We start from the raw sequence: 13,487 nt of genomic DNA on the forward strand, positions 1-13,487 counted from the left end.
CTTGGCTCAATGTTCTGACACAGACCTTATATTGCTGCTCAGCATCATCCCACAATGCCTTGACCCGATCTCGACGGATCTCGAAGGCCCGGAGCTGAGCCGCCTGGGTGGCATTAGAGTCTCCGGGACCGTCAAAGCGCGACTCAAACTTGATGAGCCTATCCGCAGCCGAGATGAAGTCAGACAACGACATTTTAGACGGACTTGCGGGCTTTATACTGGATCGGGTGACGGCCGGACTACGCTTGAAAGTGCTGCTTGTCTGCGGTTTCCCGGACGGAATGGGTGATGCAGAGGCACTGCGCTTGATCAGACGCGAAGCTGGTACACTAAGTTGCGCTCGACCCGAACGATCAGACATGGATGCTAACTAGAAGTTAGCTGCTGGAAATTTCTGATATGGAGACAGAAATTCACTCAAAGAGCAAAGTAATTCAGTTGACAAGAGCAAGAAAGTTGTCAACTGAACGTAGAGCAAATTGGAAAAGAATTATTGCCTTGTTAAGCAAGTAAAGCGAAAACAAAGAAGAAGAAGAGGCAAAAAAGTTTAATTTATTTAATTAGGATAAATTAAATAACCAAATTCTTAATTTGAAATTCGACTTTGTAATTAATTATTGTAATTAGGATAAATTTAATAATTAAAAGGGTGGCTTTATATATTGCCACTGACCAGGGAACACATAGACTAGACATGTAGAACAAATTTTTCTACAGCAGAAAATGTTAAGTTGGTCGACCACTTTACTTCGTATTTGCTCGGCTCGGTCGCTGGAGGTTCGAGCAGTGAAAATATTGGACGACAAAAACAGTGCGCTGTGAGCGCTCAGACGGAATGGTCGTGATTATGTATGAACCACACTTATGTGCCATTTGTCCTACTCTCTCTCTCTCTCTCAGTTCCTCTCTCTCGCTCTCTATGGTCGCTGAAATCATCACTCTCAGCGGCGCGCAAAAATTGAAATTTTTGTTCGCGACGATCCCAGCTTTTTCCTTTTCAGCGAAGGGTATACCTAAATCATAAAAGCGTTTGTCAGGCTCATGCAAACAAAATGTAGCGTTTCGATGGATATTCGTGGGAAGGGTATGAAAGCGTTGATACGCATAAAGAATATGAATTCGCGACGGGCAAGCATACACACACTTGCAGTCTCTTGAAACATGTGTGAGCATTTGTGGCCTGTGTGCGTAACTCTTGCTGCCTGAGCAAATTGTAGTGCCCAAAATTTACCGTTGATTGGCCTTTGAGGGAGCACATACATTTGCATACATATGTGTATGTATGTATGAGATGGGATAATAATTGTCTGGCGATTCAGTAGTTTGTCAATTTTGTATTGTTTGAATTGTAGAGTGACTGTCAAATGAGCCTTTATGACTTAATCAGTAATTACGACATGCGTATTTCATTTCAAGTTTTTATAGTCCACTAGCCAATATATTGTAAAGCATTTAATAAACATATAAGTGTACCCCGATAAAAATTTTTCGGTTGAAATTTGAATAAAATATTTAATTATAATTATATATATGTATATATATATGATTAGATAAATTATAGGATATCCGTAACACCAACCAACCAGTGGCACAATGATCTTTACTGCCAAAATTACTTAACATTTTCTGCTGTAGAAAAATTTGTTCTACATGTCTAGTCTATGTGTTCTCTGGTCAGTGATATTGCTTTACAATGGCTCTTTGAAATACGATAAATACTGATCGTGACACAACTATCGTCAGAAATTGTGGCGGCCGGTGATAGTTATTGAAAATGTTATCGATACTAGTGACGATCTTAGCTGCTTGGACACAAAACAAAACAACCAATTTAACAATTTAAGTTTATTATTTTGTAAATGTGTCGTGTATATGTATGTGGAAGTTTCAATTGTGAATTCACATATATGTTAATTGTGTTGCTGGGCTATTTGTACGCCATATGTTGTCATATGTGCATACATGGATGTGTATGTATGTATGAGCGTATGTTCGTACAAACAGAAGAAAGCGGACACACAATTAGCAAATAGATAAATAAAACAAGTAGAAATAATTATGCTTGGAGGATTAATTATTAAATTGCAAAATAAAACTATTAAAAATAACAAAGGATATTGTGTTTTATTTAATAGTTAAGCGAGGAGCATGTATATATGTATGTATACATATATACATATGTCTCTCTGCAGCCGGCGACTAGTTATGTACTATATGAGTACGTACACTTGCCAGAAAAACTATGCGTACAGGCCTAACGTGCGACTTTGATAGAGAATAAATATGATAAATAATAGGATTATTATCAATATTATATTTTTTAGTGAAAAACTATTTAATAACACACATTTAACAACAATTTTTTTTTAATAATATTAAACAGTTTTTTTTTTTATATTTTAAATAAGAAAAAAACAACGAAAATTCACTTAGAAAAAGTTTGCGTACAAACTAAAAAACAAAACCAAAAATAACTTTTTTTCAATGAAAATTTAAAAATTAATATGAGGTTGGATACCCCTTTCGCTTCTTGGTCTCTTCCAACCGTTTTGGCATCGATGCCACCAATTTCCGGGTGAAATCAGCCGGAATTTTGAGCCACTCCTCCATCAGAACCGATTTGAGCATGTCCTTTGAAGTAATTATTCGGTCTCTGATCCTGCGCTCCAAAAAATCCCATAAATGCTCTATGGGATTAAGGTTGGGTGACTGGGGAGGCGAATGAAGCTGGTTCTGGTATTATAGAGCAACCAGAGCTTGACATTGTGAGCTGTGTGTTTGGGATCATTGTCATGTTGAAAGACAAAGTCCTCCCCAAGACCCAATTGTCTGGCGCTTTGGTGTAAATTGTTTTTTAAGATATGGAGGTAATTCATATGGTTCATTGTGGACTCAATAAAAGCCAAATTGCCCACTTCACTTGCTGCCATACACCCCCACACCATTACGCCACCACCGCCGTGCATAACGGTTGGAGTTAGATTTTGTACGTCGAACGCAGTGCCTCTCTTTCGCCACACAAGCTTTCTCCCCTTGATACCAAATATACAGAATTTGCTCTCATCACTAAATATCACTTGGTTCCAGTACTCAGGACTGACTTCCAAGTATTTTCTGGCGAAATCCATCCGTTTGATTTTATTTGCTTCAGAGATAAGTGGCTTCCTTCGAGCAACACGGGCATTTAATTCAATTGGAGTGGGCAATTTGGCTTTTATTGAGTCCACAATGAACCATATGAATTACCTCCATATCTTAAAAAACAATTTACACCAAAGCGCCAGACAATTGGGTCTTGGGGAGGACTTTGTCTTTCAACATGACAATGATCCCAAACACACAGCTCACAATTTATATTTTATTTATTCTCTATCAAAGTCGCACGTTAGGCCTGTACGCATAGTTTTTCTGGCAAGTGTATGTATGTGCGGATGGATGAAAAGGCAGAATATGGAAATAAATTTATTAAACGATCAACAAAGGATATTGTTCTTTTCGTGTTAATAAATATTAATCGGATTTAAACACAGCTTAATACATATCTCTCTATATATAAGAATATATACATATAGGCATGTAGTCAAAATATTGCTAATTTAGTACATACATATGTACATATATACAAGAGAAGGCGGATGAGAGGTGCCAGTGTATTTATGCATATATATATGTATGTAGTAATAAGATGTATGTCTCGTCAGTACCAGGAGAGGCAAGTGAGGCAAGTGGGCGAAGTCCCCAGCGGGGCGCTAAGTACCGCGAACCAGTAGGAGAACTGGGTGATGTTATTAACAGAATGCTGTTAACAACATAACATTGTGTGGTGCGGAAGGAGCAATTCTTGTTAATGGGATCTGGCATTAACAATACGCATAAACATTATTATTTCGCGACGGGCAAGTACACACACACTTGTAGTCCCTTGCCAGATGTATGAGCATTTGTGACCTGCCTGCGTTACTCTTGCTGCTTGTAGCAATTTTAAAGCCCAGCATTTGCATTTGGTCGGTCTTACGGACTGTCATAACCACTTTACACAGATGTACTATGTATGAACATACATAGTTATGTACATAAGTACATTTATATATTATTATTGCTAATCATGTTTATAAATGTGTTTATATCCGTAAATAATTATATATAATTAAAATTATTTTATACACATTTTCAACCGAAAAAATTATCGTAAAACACTACTAACTTTATTAAATGCTTTGCAATATATGAAATACACATGTCATATTATACTCAAGCTTTACTCATTATTGTCAAAAATTTCTAATTAAGTCATAATGGCCCATTTGATAGTCACCCTACGATTCAAATCATACAAAATTTACAAACTACTAAATCCAGAGACAATTAGCTTGCCATCCCATACAAGCATACACATACACAAATGTATGTATGCATGTGCTCACTTCACAAGGCAGAACAACGGCAAATTTTGGGCTTTACAATTTGCACAGCCTGTTCTGCACAGAAAGAACACATTTTCGCGACGAGCATGCACACACACATTTACATCCTTGCTACGTGTATGTGCTTTTGTGTGCGTGCGTCGCGAAACTCAATTCTTTCTCAGTATTTTCGTCTATAAGCCCAAAATTTGCCAAAATTTCTCTGGTTAGTGGCAGCAGCTAACCACGATTGAGTGATAGTAGGTTATGCAAAGCGATTTGATAGCGTGACGTCATTATTTCAGAAAATGGTGGGCGCGCATTTAAATTTGTATGAAAATCAAGCAACTTTGACACTGTTATTTGTCTCTAAACTGGTAGACTAAATAAAATGAGCTGGGCGGCTAATCACATGTTCTATATAGACTCACGAATCGGAAAATATAAAGGTTTTTGCTAATTTTTATACTCTAACCCATTTTATAAGCAGTTATTGATCATGCAATCTCTTGACCACTTTTACTTTTGCATATAATGGATTAAGCCTTACTATCTATGGCTTGAATTTGTAAAACTAAAGAGCTACTACTAAGTATCATGCATTTCCCATTAATCCGCATCATTATATGTACTAATTTCATTCTTTATATTACAAATCCGATGGCCATAGATGATACGCCGCATTGTTAAACAAATTCCCATTTAAAACAATTGTTTTATGAATTGATCATTGATACAAATTAAAAGGTACTTAAATAGAAACGCGATTCTGCAATGCGAACCCTAAATTGGTCAACCAATTCTAAGTTGAGGTAGGCACACGCCAATGTTCATGTCCCCTGCATACACATATGCACATACACACACGTACATGTAAAAGCCCACAGGCATTCAAATGCTTCTACAAGTGCTATTCCATAATTGTGAGCATCGCATCCCATGTGAACACACACACAATCAAATGAGTGAGTAACGCACGCAGGTCACAAATGCTCATACATGTGGCAAGGGACTACAAGTGTGTGTGTGCATGCCCGTCGCGAGATCACATTCTTTATGCGCCTCAACGCATTCATACCCTTCCCATAAATATATATCGAAACGCTAACATTTTGTTTGCATGAATGTCGCAAACGATTTTAAGATTTCGGTATACTCTTCACTCAAAAGGAAAGATCTGGGACCGACGCGAAAAAATTTCAATTTTTGTGCACTGTTGAGCTTCATGATTTGAGAGCCCACAGAGAGAGAGAGAGAGAGAGGGAGAGAGAGTTAGAGAGAGAGGGAGAGTAAGGCAAAAAACGCAAAGCGCATACATGACCATTTCGTTTGCGTGCTTAGAGCGCACTGAATTCGTCGTGCTATCTTTCATTACCCGAGCCATCCAATACCAAGCTGAGCGAATACGAAGTTGGCCGGGACCTGCTAGACAGATGTTGCGGCATAGAAAAACGTTGCTCTACATGTCTAGCAGCGTGACCGCGTCGGACCAAACGAGAAATACCAATTTGGTCTCAAAAATATACTATAAAATACTATTTCATATTTTACAAAATACCACTATAAATACCATAACAACATTACAACATTTTCACCCTCTAAATCAATGGTGAACAAGAATTTTGTTTGCACTTCATTGTCGAAATACATAACAGCACACGCCAAGACCTTTGTACACGAAACATCAGTCGATTCATCAATGATTATGGAGAACACAGGCCTTCCCCCTGCAGAAACGCACCGTTTCATGCAGATCAGTTGCTCCTTCATCACAGGTGCCAGTACATTGTACGTAAGCGAAGCTGTTTTGGTGTTTGCAGTAAAACCCTTGCGCAATGGCACTATCGGGAAACGCATGCTTGATCACATCGCTAATATGGTCCATTGCTCTCATTGATATGTTGTGTTCAGCAATCGTTGCAGCAAACATAATTTCTGCCTTTATGATAGAGGTAGCTAGAGTGTTGTCCGACTCTTTAAAAAACGATTGAATATGAAAAAAGAATAGTTATTACTTACATATAATTTAAAAGCATATAAAGAACTCACCTTTGATTTTCCACAGAAGTATTTCATATTATCTTTATGTTTTTGTGTAGCCGCGTGCTGCTTAAGTGACGCCAGCCTACTCAAAATGTCAGTCTGGCACGCTTTGCAGTGCGCATCCATATTATTTGCGCTCCTCCCAGCCATTTTGCATTTTCCGGCATAGTCTCCCACTCAGCTCTATATTTTTGCTTATTGCTCATGTTTTCTATTTATTTGTTTTAAAATTAAGCAAGTCTTAAGCATTAAGCATTCGATTCATTAAGTCTTAAAGTGTGACCAAACCGAAAATACCATATAATATCATAAAATCTAAGAAAAATGCTACTAAATACCTATATACCATTAAAATACTTTTGAGCAAAATCAGAGCCACTAACCAGAGTAGGGCTGCAAAACCATCGATAGATGTTCCCCTCGATAGATTTATCCATCGATGGAATCAACCATCGATACTATCGATAGTTCCATCGAAAATTTGAAGTTCTTAGAAATGAACAAATTTTCAATAATTTAAATCATACATCCAACATAAAATGATTCGTGCAATATTGTATAAGAATACAATCACTGACCAGAGAACACATAGACTAGACATGTAGTACAAAGTTTTTCAACACCGAAAAATCTGACTCCTAGGGCCTATCAATTTCGTATTTGCTCGGCTCTTCACTTTTTAGGTTCGGGCTACGAAAATATGCGAAGGTACAATCATTCCGCTTCATGCGCTCGACCGAGATGGTCAAATGTTGAATAAAAGATGTCTCTATGCTCAATTTTTGTTCTTGCTCTCTCGCTCTCTCTGCTCTCTGCTCTCTCAATATGTATATGTATGTATGCATGTGAGCACAAGCAGCAGCTCACGAAAATTGAAATTTCTTCGCGTTAGACTGCCGTTTCTTCCCTTACGTGAAGTGTATTTCGAACTCTTCAAGCCGTTTGCCATGCGTTTTCGTTATTATTTGTGGGAAGGGTATGATAGCGTTGGTGCGCATAATGAAAATGTTTTCGCGACGAGCATGCACACACACACTTACAGTATGCTACATGTACTATGAGCATTTGTATGCCTGTGTGCAAAGCCCTTGCTGGCTGTAACAATTTGAAATCCTAGCATTTGAATTTGGTCGATTTTTTGAAGTGCTCACACTTACAGAAATATTTTTGATTGTGTGTACGCAGGGGCCGCGATGCTCACATATGATGGGGTAATCATTGTAGAAGCATTTTAGTGCCTTTATATGTATGTGCGTGTGTGTATGTTTATATGTATGTGTATGCATGCGACATGAGCATTGACGTGTGCCTACGACAACTTGGAATTGTGTAAACGATTTTGGGTTTTAATTGAAGAGGCGCGCTTACATTTAAGTAGATGATTTTATTTCAATGGTCGGGGGTTTGCCTATCAGAATGATATTTGCTAAAAATGTAGTACCTGATCAATCCCTGTGGCCAAATTGGAATGCGATTTTCGATACCTTGTACCTGCACATATACAGGTGAAATTTACCTTTTTAATAAGAAGCATGTGTATGTACATACATACATATACTGGCTCAATGGACCCATTTTAAAGGGTGCATCTGTTAGATGTCATAAAAATCATGCAATTAAAAAATACCTATAAAAGTAATAGGAAGTGCACTTGTTATTTTAGTTAGTCAGCTACTTAAATAAAAGTGCCTCTTCCGGTCAAACCCAAAATCGTTCACACAATTCAAAGTTGTCGTAGGCACAGGTCAATGCTCATGTCGCATGCATACACATACATATAAACATACACACACGCACATACATATAAAGGCACAAAAATGCTTCTACAATGATTACCTCATCATTTGTGAGCATCGCGGCCCCTGCGTACACACAATCAAACATATTTCTGTAAGTGTGAGCACTTCAAAAGATCGACCATATTCAAATGCTAGGATTTCAAATTGCTACAGCCAGCAAGGGCTTTGCACACAGGCATACAAATGCTCATAGTACATGTAGCATACTGTAAGTGTGTGTGTGCATGCTCGTCGCGAAAACATTTTCATTATGCGCACCAACGCTTTCATACTCTTCCGACAAATAATAACGAAAACGCATGGCAAACGGCTTAAAGAGTTCGGAATACCCTTCACACAGAAGGGAAGGCATGGGTTCATGCTGCGAAGAAATTTCAATTTTCGTGAGCTGCTGCTTGTGCTCACAATGTGAGCCTCACATGCATACATACATATTCACATTTGAGAGAGCAGAGAGCATCGTGAGAGAGAGAGAGAGCAAGGGAAACATTGAGCATAGAGGGATCTTTTGTTCAACATTTGACCATCTCGGTCGAGCGCATGAAGCGAAATGATTGTGCTTTCGTATATTTTAGTAACCAAAACCTAAAAGTGAGAAGCCGAGCGAATACGAAGTTGTCCAGGGTGTTAACGCTCGAAAAAAAGTGTGCAAAACGCTTTACACTACGTGTCCGGTCTATGTGTTCTCTGATTAGTGTCAGAGCTGATAAAATACCAAAAAGTATTTAAAATACCATATTCGGTCACGCTGATGTCTAGTCTATGTGTTGTTTGGTCAGTGTAAGTACTCAAACTTCAAAAAATGTTCTCTTACAGCTTTTTAAACTTTCGATGGAACCATCGATATACTCGATAGTTTTTCCATCGATGGAGAAATTATCGAGTGGAGCCACCATCGATGGATTTGCAGCCCTAGTATAAATATATATACAGTGGAATCCGGTTATAACGACTCCGCTTAAAGCGTCCAGCCGGTTATGTCGACGAAAATTCGATGTCTTGGTTGATCCCCATACAAACTTATATGGAAGAGTATCCGCTTAGTACGTCTCCACTTTTAACGACAATCCGCTGATCACGACGATTTTTTTTCATATTTTTGAGTCATTCACCGGATATTACGACGTGCCGGAAAAAATTCGAAATAATGACAACAGACTTAAACATTAAAAGACGCTGTTAGAAATGTATATATGTTTCTATTTATCAGTGATCAGTGTGTACGTAGCAGCGACACAAATGCTGCTAAGGCACAGAGATAGAGAGAGACACAAGCTGCAATGCCGACGTCACACAAATGTTTCGATACCATGTTATTGAAATAATATATATAGTATGTATCCAAATATTTTTTGTTTTTATTGCAAAATTAAATTTTGTATGTTAAGCCCCTTTACAACCATGGCAACCGTAAAAAAAATTAAAAAAATATTTTTTTGTTCCTTCTGGATAAAGCGTCCTCCGGGTATAGCGACGTAAAATCGTCGGTCCCTTGAATGTCGCTATAACCGGATTCCACTGTATATGTAAATACATACAAACAAAAACAACAACTTACAGCAAAGTAACGGTCGCCCGTTCTAAAAATATAATTTGCTGATAAGCGGCTGTTAGTTTGCTGCTGCTAAGCAGCAAAAGATCATGCCTCCAGACGACGATGACAATAACTTAGCATGGCAAAAAGTGCCCACTAATCCACGATTACCGAAGAGAAGAAATGAAAGTTCCCCAGCTTTAGTGCGAAAGATCATGGCTATAGACGAACCATCGACATCTAAACGAGCCAATCACTTTGCCCTATTAGCAGACCCAGAAGATGACAACCCAAAACTAGATGAAGAAATGGAAACCGACAAGCCAACACCTGAAAAACCACCTCCCATTTTCGTGTCCGATGTCAATGATATAAATGGATTGCTGAAGTACCTCAAGTACCCTGATGCTACTGAATTTACTTACAAAACACAGCGAGGCAGTCATATTCGAATCATGTTAAAAAGCATTGAAAAATATAGGGATATAATTAAAGTTTTAAAGGCAGATAAAGTAAATTACCATACATTTCAGCTTAAACAAGAAAGGGCATTTAGGGTTGTATTAAAAAATATCCATCACTCCACACAAACTGAGTCAATAAACCGAGCTATTGAAATGCAAGGTCATGTAGTTAGATTGATTCAAAACATAAGGAGTCGTATTACCAAGGAGCCGCTACCCATGTTCTTCATAGACTTAGAGCCAAACAAAAACAATCATGAAATCTACAACATAAAACATATAAGCAATGCCATTGTTACTGTTGAGCCTCCAAGAAAAGTGAATGACATGGTGCAGTGTTACCGATGACAAGAGTTCGGGCACACTAAAACATATTGCAAACAAGCGGTACAAGTGCGTTAAATGTGCTGAAACTCACCAAAGCGTCAACTGTCCCAAAGAAAACAAGTAAGCAGGCTCCAGTCGAGACTGCTCGACTAGGAGATACCCTGAACCCTCCAAGCTGATATTCTTATCATTCTGCACTTTTATACACATATACATACACATGCATCCACACGCACGCATAAGCCTGCGCTCTGCTAACTGCGCAGTAAGCAGCGGCTGCGCTTGGGCTGCGCTGCAGTGGGGGAAATATTATGAGAATTTATTTGTTGAATAATTTCTTTTGTAGACATAGGATCTTAATGAAACTTTCAGAGCGTAATCATATGGTTAAAATGTGTGTACATTCTAAAGCACAAGTCTCTAGTACTTGAAATACAAATTGGGGGCGAATGGGGCGTGGTATCCAAAATCTGAAAATCACAAAATCTTTATATCCATTAACTTTATATACAACGCAAATTTGAAGTCTCCAGGTCTAAAAGTGTTCAAATTAGGCTGAAAAAACAATGTCGATTTTTCGATTATTCTCGATAAAAAAGTTATCGGAGGAGTTATCGAAAAAATAAAGCAAACTTGTACTGCCACGTACTGGTATACACGAGTATGCATGCCAAATTGCAGCTCTCAAGCTCTTGTATCTTCTGAGATCCTTTTGCTCATACGGACGGACGGACGGACGGACGGACAGACGGACAAGGCTATATCGACTCAGCTCGTCGTCCTGATCAAGAATATATATACTTTATGGGATCTGCGATGATTCCTTCTGCCTGTTACATACTTTTCACAAAACCATTATACCCTGTCTTCCCATTTTCAATGGGTTCAGGGTATAAAAATCAACCAGCAACTTGTGCCAACTGCAATGAGAATCACGCTGCCAGCTACAAAGGTTGTAAAATCTATCAAGAGATTACCAAAAGAAAATCTGGTGAATAACAGGCCAACTACATCTGCTTTTCGTGATCGACTGTCTGCAACAGCTAATACACAAGCAAAACCAAATCAAGAGAATATATGTATACTCAAATCAAGTAAGTTATGCACAAGCACTACGAGGTGAGACAGTTACACAACTACTAGTAAACTACTAGTAAAACAACTACTAGTAAAACAGTCTGAGCTTACAACTAATCTACTTTACATGATAATGATGTTAGTGAACAAGTTATGCAAGTAGATCTTCGAATAGCCATATGGAATGCCAATGGGCTTTCCCACCATTGAAACGAAATAGAAGTATTTATAAAAACCAACAACATTGACATATTTCTAATTGCAGTTTAGTATTTCCGTTGCATCAGTTTATCTTCCACCTAGATATCAGTGCAAGCTGGCCGACTTTAACACTCTATTTCAAGGGCTTGGTAGGCACTTTATTGCTGGTGCTAAACACCCCTGGTGGGGATCAAGGCTGGTATACCCAAAAGGTGCCGAGCTATATAAATGTATAGAAAATAACAACTATTTAACATTATCTACCGGAAAGCCAAGAAACTGGCCTAGTGATCTGAATAAAATCTCAGATTTACTGGATTTTATTGTATACTCTGGACTACCGCAGAACAATTTCAAAATTTCGATCTGAGCTCTGAACATTCACCAATTATTGTGACCTACGGCTCTGCAGAGACCTTATAGGATCATTAATGCAAAAGCAATAAAGGTGTAGAAGATATAATTTTATAACTGGTTTTCGATAAGGTTTTTTATCGATAAAAAAGATTGGGATGAGTTATCAACTTTTAATGATAAACTCGATATCCGCGCTGTAATTACGGACAAAAAAAATTTGAGGTCTCTAGCTCTTATATCTTCTGAATTCGACGCGTTCAATCATACGGACAGACGGACAGGGCCAAATCGACTCAGCTCGTCACCCTGATCAAGAATATATATACTTTATGGGGTCAACAAAACCATTATACCCTGATTTCCCATTGAAAATGGGTTCAGGGTATAAAAAGACATGCATATCTATGTTATATGTATTCATAATCTGCACGTTATATGAAGACAGTCCATTCACAAGAAAAGTTATTAAACAATTAACTTCCCATTGAAATATCAGTCCCTCGAAGGGTTCAGGGGATCTCGTAGTCGGGCAGTCTCGACTAGAGCTTTCTTACTTGTTACTTCATTGAATTTAGTAAAATAACAGACTTTTTGTGTTATTTTATATTAACCGAATTTTAAAGAGTTCTAGTTGTTTTAAACATCGAATAGGCCAAGTTACAGTTGTTTCATATTGGGTCTATCGATGATTCCGAATTCGCAATCGCCCACTATCGATTGTGCCCAATATCGATAGTTTGGCTTCTCTATTGTGCATACTCGGCAGTATGTATTGAAGCTGGGTATAATATTTGAATTCAAAGCAACTCTAGTTTTCACAAATACAATCCTTAGGCTATTTTTGACGCCTGCGCTGTGCGGTAATATTCCACACATATTGATCCGAACATGCCGTTGCCGAGGCGCGAGAACAGCGCCGACCTGACGAAGGTGCGTGCCTGTTATGAAATTCTTGCAGCATGTGGAACTTAAGGACAATCAATACACATACATATTTGCAAGCATACAATCACCTAGCAGGTCCAGTTTAGTTCCTGGGTTTGTCTCGATTCAGTTTCGCACAGGATATACAAAGAAGAGGTGTGCAACACACGACGTGTCACAATTTTATTGCTGTCGTCGGGACCACTTCCTGATAAATGCTTTGTTACTCGTGAAATGCGAACCGTGAACAGTGAACGGTAAACCGTACACTCTTATCAGCATCGACTGATGCGTCGCTCTGTTCGTGTTATCATCGATTTATCCTTATGTGTGGAGTGGCGCCTCAAATTTAACGCTA

The 13,487-nt window shown here is 38.4% G+C and overlaps 1 protein-coding gene and 1 long non-coding RNA gene across 13 annotated transcripts in view; one reads left to right on the forward strand and one right to left on the reverse strand.

Moving 5' to 3' along the window:
* Positions 1–5,926: 5,926 nt before the first annotated feature.
* LOC149268189 (uncharacterized) lies at positions 5,927–7,364 on the reverse strand. Its single transcript, XR_016270827.1, has 2 exons — positions 6,453–7,364; positions 5,927–6,377 (listed from the first exon to the last, which is right to left on the reverse strand). It is a non-coding gene; the product is annotated as an uncharacterized LOC149268189 (long non-coding RNA).
* Positions 7,365–11,475: 4,111 nt separating this feature from the next.
* The window catches only part of dpr8 (defective proboscis extension response 8), a 306,666-nt gene continuing 304,654 nt past the window's right edge, over positions 11,476–13,487 (forward strand). For 2 of the 12 annotated variants that reach the window (XM_089473009.1, XM_089473010.1), the window contains exon 1: positions 12,994–13,386. The gene's annotated coding sequence lies outside the window, so the exon portion shown is untranslated. Of the gene's footprint in view, positions 11,665–12,933; positions 13,458–13,487 lie in introns of those variants that run through there. The other 10 variants (XM_089473002.1, XM_089473007.1, XM_089472998.1 and 7 more) reach the window with 9 other exon arrangements.

The sequence above is a fragment of the Drosophila arizonae genome, chromosome X, assembly GCF_054131065.1.
Source record: "Drosophila arizonae isolate 15081-1271.41 chromosome X, UAZ_ARI_1.0, whole genome shotgun sequence".
Classification (NCBI taxonomy): Eukaryota; Metazoa; Arthropoda; class Insecta; order Diptera; family Drosophilidae; genus Drosophila; species Drosophila arizonae.